Source organism: Ixodes scapularis, unplaced genomic scaffold (genome assembly GCF_016920785.2).
Source record: "Ixodes scapularis isolate PalLabHiFi unplaced genomic scaffold, ASM1692078v2 PGA_scaffold2__306_contigs__length_199485367, whole genome shotgun sequence".
NCBI classification, from domain to species: domain Eukaryota; kingdom Metazoa; phylum Arthropoda; class Arachnida; order Ixodida; family Ixodidae; genus Ixodes; species Ixodes scapularis.
The window spans coordinates 76,858,887-76,864,488 of NW_024609857.1; positions in this window are offsets into that span (position 1 = coordinate 76,858,887).

Sequence of the window (5,602 nt, forward strand, 5' to 3'; positions counted from 1 at the left end):
GCTCAAGTGTCAGTATCCGGTGGTGCTCCTGTCTGTTTAATGAACGAAGCGCCAAACTCTCGTGCTCTGGACCACGGACTTAACGCGCCGAATGCTTCGAACGAATCACTTGCCCAAAAGTCATAGTGCTCACAACGCACATTCACCTCGTTTATCATTTTTAGTAGCTAACTTTCGAAGCACCCTTTTAAAGCAAGTAGATTTTGTAAATCTCACAGTCCCAACATCCTACTTGGAACGGATAGCATATTTGGAACGGAGTCCTGGTTATGCTTTGATATCAACAGTGCCAAACTTATTTTATCTAATGCTTACAATATTCATAGAAAATACTGAACTACACAACGAGGAGGTAACGATCTAATAGCGTTTAGAAAGGGTGTCACCTGTTCGGTCGTTGAAAACATTTCGCCCTTCAAAATTTGTTGGTACGCTCACAACTTGATCCCCGAATCCTACTCCTAGCTGTTTGTTGTCGCCCTCCTAGTTCACAGAGAAGTGAATTTAGTTAAAGCTCTTTCTAATTTGGCAGGCACCATAACTAGAAATTGCTCAATCACTCACTTGTCCTTGCTGTTTTTTTTTAATATTACTGGCATTAATATGTCGAGTCTACAACGCCACTACTACAGTGTAAACCCTGTTAAATTCAATGTGTTTTTTAAAACTTTGCGTACCAAGGATGTTTACCAGATGGTGTCTGAACCCACAAGAAATCATTCCACGTAACGCCTGTTTCTAAATTCCCATTCTCAGTATGTGCTGGGCGTTAATATTATTGAAAAGGTTAGTTACCATAGGGTCATTTTTTAATGCAGCGTTTGTCATTCAACATTCCGCCAAGACCCGGTAAAAACTCGATGACGATCTTCGTGCAAACACTGGAGACATAAAAATGACTGTGGCCCAATTTCTTGCAGAATACATGTGTAACCAACCACGCATCACGATCCGTTGATGAAAGTTGGACCTTCATTAGATGAAAACTTCATTAGGTGTTGTCCCGTAACATTTTCACTTTTTCAATAGCATATAATCCGGTCTCTATATGGTTTACTAGATCTATAGATACACGGCTCTATAAAAAGTAATGGCTTTTCCAGAATGACGTGAGGTTCAATACATCCCTGCATTGGAAAGTTTACCACACTTTCAAATCCGTGTAAGAATGAAGTAAAAAACGCCAAGTGGAAATTCTATGGTCAGGCACTACCATATACTTTGCGATTCTACCAAAATATGTTTTTGGCGTGTCATTAGTCCGAAGGAAAAATATATCCATCTAGACCTAACTAATGAGCATGGTGTGCGACTGTCGGAAGCGATGCAGCCAATGCGTTCAATACCTTTTTTTTTTCAGTGCTTTTACAAATGAATGCGTTCTGTTGCCAATTTTTGACTCACATCCAAACAGCTTTCAACATGTAAATCCTTTAACATTTATACCTCAAGGTAGTTCCAAACTAAATTAACATCTTCGTGTCAGTAGCTCTCCAGGAGTTGACCAGATTTTTTTACAACTCTTAAATGTAACGAGGGACTTGATATCTACCGTTTTTTTTCGCTATTCTTTCAACAAAGCCTCTACTTTATCATTGTCCCAAGCAATATGTGCCATTCTCAAACAAGACCTTTCCTTAAAACCTGTCCATCATCATATCCCTCAACTATAAACAAATATCCTTCACTATAGTGTGCCTTATAAAATTATAGAACACGTCATATACACATACCTACTCGCTCGCCTGGATGAATTCAACTTTTTGTTTTCAAACCAACATTACTTTAGAAAACATCACTCATGTTTTACCCAGCTACTCGAGTTCATTACTGACCTTCATGCCAATACTCATGACAACCACCAAACCGATATCACCTTCATCGATTTCGCCAAAGCATTGGATTATGCCCCTCATAGTCGCCTCTTGTTAAATCTATTACGTGTCTGTATCGAACCATGTAATCTTGACTGTATTGCTTCATTCTTTTCCAATGGAACTCAGTAGGTAAAAGAAACACTTCTATTTCTTTCAAATGTTCAATGTCGTCTGCTGTACCAGGCGTCTTTTGTCTCAAATATGTGTGAATGACCTACCTTTTTCATTAACGTCCACAATTAGGCTTTTTTGCCAAGATTGCGTCAAATATAAAATTTTTCAAAATACACCCGACCACTTAATTTTGCAAGATGACCTTGATAGAATCGGAACGTGGTGTACTTATTGGCCCATGAATATTAATGCCGGAAAAAGTAAACACCTAAACATTTCCACATGACCAAGGTGATCGTCTACCCAATATTCCCTTTTAGCACGCAACAATGACAGGGCGTCTGTCTTCAAGAACCTAGGTGTCCACTTTTCAGAAACGTTGAACTGGTCTCATCAAATTTATGGTACAGCAACGGGTGCTCACAAAACCCTCGGCTTCTTGCAAAGAAAGGTATCTCTAACGCCTCCGTCCGCTAAATTGCTTGCTTACAGATCGCTGATACTTCCAAAAGTAAAACACGCTAGCGCTATCTGGAACCCACATCAGGCATACCTTGTTGATAAACTGGAATTCATCCTCTGTCTACTCGCCATTCACTAGTGTCTCGACGCTGAAAAACAAACTCGGTCTACATTCTCTTGAAGAAAGTCCACAGCTTTCACGACTATGTCTGTTTCATACAATTTTGAATAGACGATCAACCTTTAGGCAATGTACTGCAAAACTCCCTTTTATATATCATCAAGAACTGATCACCAGCTCAAGACCCAACTGTCAAATCACAGACACCATTACTCTCCTCAACACCAGTCGTCACGTGCATTAATGATAATTAGTGATAGGAACGGCTTTGCTTTTCGAGGTAGTACCTGAGACAAACCAAACAGCATATAAATTAAAGTTTGAACAATATCCTGGAATATGCAATTAGTAGCCTGTCACTACTTCGACGTTCATTTACCTTGCATAAAGTTGTATATTTTTGCATTTTTGTCTATGGATATATTTTGATTGTTCTTTTTTATTGAGTGAATATTTGCTTACGCCGATTCAAACATGTTGTAATATACCATACTACATTATTATATTTTGTATTGTGCTCTGTTCTCTCCTTTGTTTTGTGCACGCTTTCCTCAGTACATTTTTATATGATGTAAATAGTATATACTCGAAAACATTGCTTTGAAGGTTACCAATACCTATGTTTTGAATCTCTTATTCATGCACTGCGCTCGCAATTCGAGTGCCTTTGGGGTAATGAAATGAAATGGAATGAAATGAAACCAGGAGATTATTGAACAACTAAGTGGCATGTTTGCTTAAGCTAGGCGGACGTCCAATATAAATCAGAAATTCTACGTTTGGTGAAAACCTAATCGCTTTTACTGAAATTTCAATGTAGGAGGTGTAGATATCGTAAAATAAATTTTGGAGTGATTATATTTACAGGCACAATCGAGCTGCTGATATCCTCTCGCCTGCCACTCAAGCATAGCGGTCGTTTACTTGCAGATTCCGAGATTTGTATTCAGAGCCTCTGAATTATCCTCATAAACCACCTCAAACGCTACTTCTGCTGCGGCACATTACCTACGAAACTGGGATTATGTTTTTTGTCTAATAGACGTCACTTATATGATATATTGTTTTTACTTAAGGCTGTCAACTCTGTCGATTCGCTCTCAATGCCTTGTTTGTCCCCTAATGTTGTACGATACGTCGCAGATTGCAAGAATTGAACTCAAATATAACAGGCTAGATCAATTTTGCAGTGTATAATATTTGTGACGTGAACAATATTCGACAAGCAATCGAGTCCGTAGTGCATTCATGGTCGTGACTTTGCTCCTCTCAGTTTTTGCTTTGTACTCGTATATATTTTAATTCGTGTAACAGTGTAACACATTCGAGGTCTTGTGGATACATAAAAATAACGATTCTTCTTACTAATTACTTCTCTATAATAATACACTTAATGTCCCTAATTGATCTGGGACCATATGAATGTTCTGAATGGCCCTTAAAGCCGTACAGTTGTACGGACGTTTCATTTAAAACTTTGACGTCATCTAAAGATGTTGTTATCATTTGACCTACGCACCACCCGACTTTGGGGAGAATATTGCTAATTAGGGCCTGGCGTCAGCTTTCAGACAATAAGGTACAATAAATCAATCCCCCTTACGACCCCTCGATACTCGACTAATTATATAATCGAATTGTTAAGCGCTTTTGCTTGTTGCGCTTTCAACTTAAAAATGTGATAGGCTTGCACAGAGCTTGGATAATGATACGTGAAAAAATACCGAGCTCAAAAATGAAAAGTTGCTATGTGCTTGATATTTTCACATGGGGAGGGGGGTTTGAAAGCACAAGCTAGATTTTATTTTATTATTAAGTACCAACGCAGCCAACTTTATGATCCTCCGGCGTCAATCAAGCTGCGCCAAAGTTATAGGCTTGGCGCTCGTCACCTTTGGGCGTTCACTATTAGCCGCTCAACCAAACACGCTAGGTGAATGCGTCGTAATCCTGCGGGTTTTTATATCCGTGATTAGTGCAACCAACGATAGCAATCCCACAAAGAAAAATGAGAGCCGTGACGATGCGTTTTTGGCTCTGCTTGTTTGCCTCCCTTGGAGCGTAGCGTTGGCTGAGGTCGGATAATGTGAAACGTAGTATAATAAAAGAGATCAGCAAAAAAAGCTAATAAAAATGACTTTCCCGTTTTGAAAGTTCCCTGTTTACCTTTAATACGCTGAATGCGGACAACCAAGATCTGTGCGAGCCAAATGAAAGGAGTCTCGTCTATACAACGTACAATCCGGGATGTCGGCGACTACGACATGTGAGAGGGCTGCATTCAATCGGACATTGCTGATTTGTTTTTCGTCCTTAATGAGAAAATGACTAACCGCTCGCTATTTAGGGAAGTATCCCGGGTTTTAACCATTAGGCGCCATTTAGCCGGACGTACATCAGGGTTCTATACCAGGGGTCTCCAAACGCTCTGGCCAAGGGGACGGGTCGGGGATCTGTCACTGCCTCGAGGGCCGGAAAATAAGCGAGCGAATATTGCCACTCGCGTCGCCGAGCGAGAGCTTGCGTGGCCGAATGTAGGCCCTGGGGCCCCCGAAGATGATGTGATACAGCGAGTCAAGAGCGCTATAATACCAGCGGCGGTTAAAACTTTCATTTTTAAAATACACAGCGAAACGTTGCCGGTAAGGACTTTTCTGGAGGGAAAAGGCATGAACCTCTACTGGACGGTAAATTGTATTTTGTGCAAATAACCGGAGAGCATCGAACATGTCTTTTTGGGCTTCTGGGATGCTCGTCTTTTCAGGGACGTGCTTCAGCGCACCATAAAGGAAGAGCTCCCGCTGTCACATCTAGATATCCGGTTCTTAACAATAGAACGTGAACCTGTGCCCTACGATAAAATCATGATCCTGGGGCTCCACGGCATATGGAAGAGCAGAATGGCGGTGAGGCATGCTGATGTTGATCCACGCAACCCCCGAGTGCACTTTATTGAAAGTATCAAATGGTTAAGAGAATGCTACAAAATATAAATACTGATGTGAAATGGTTGCCAGTTCTGGACGAT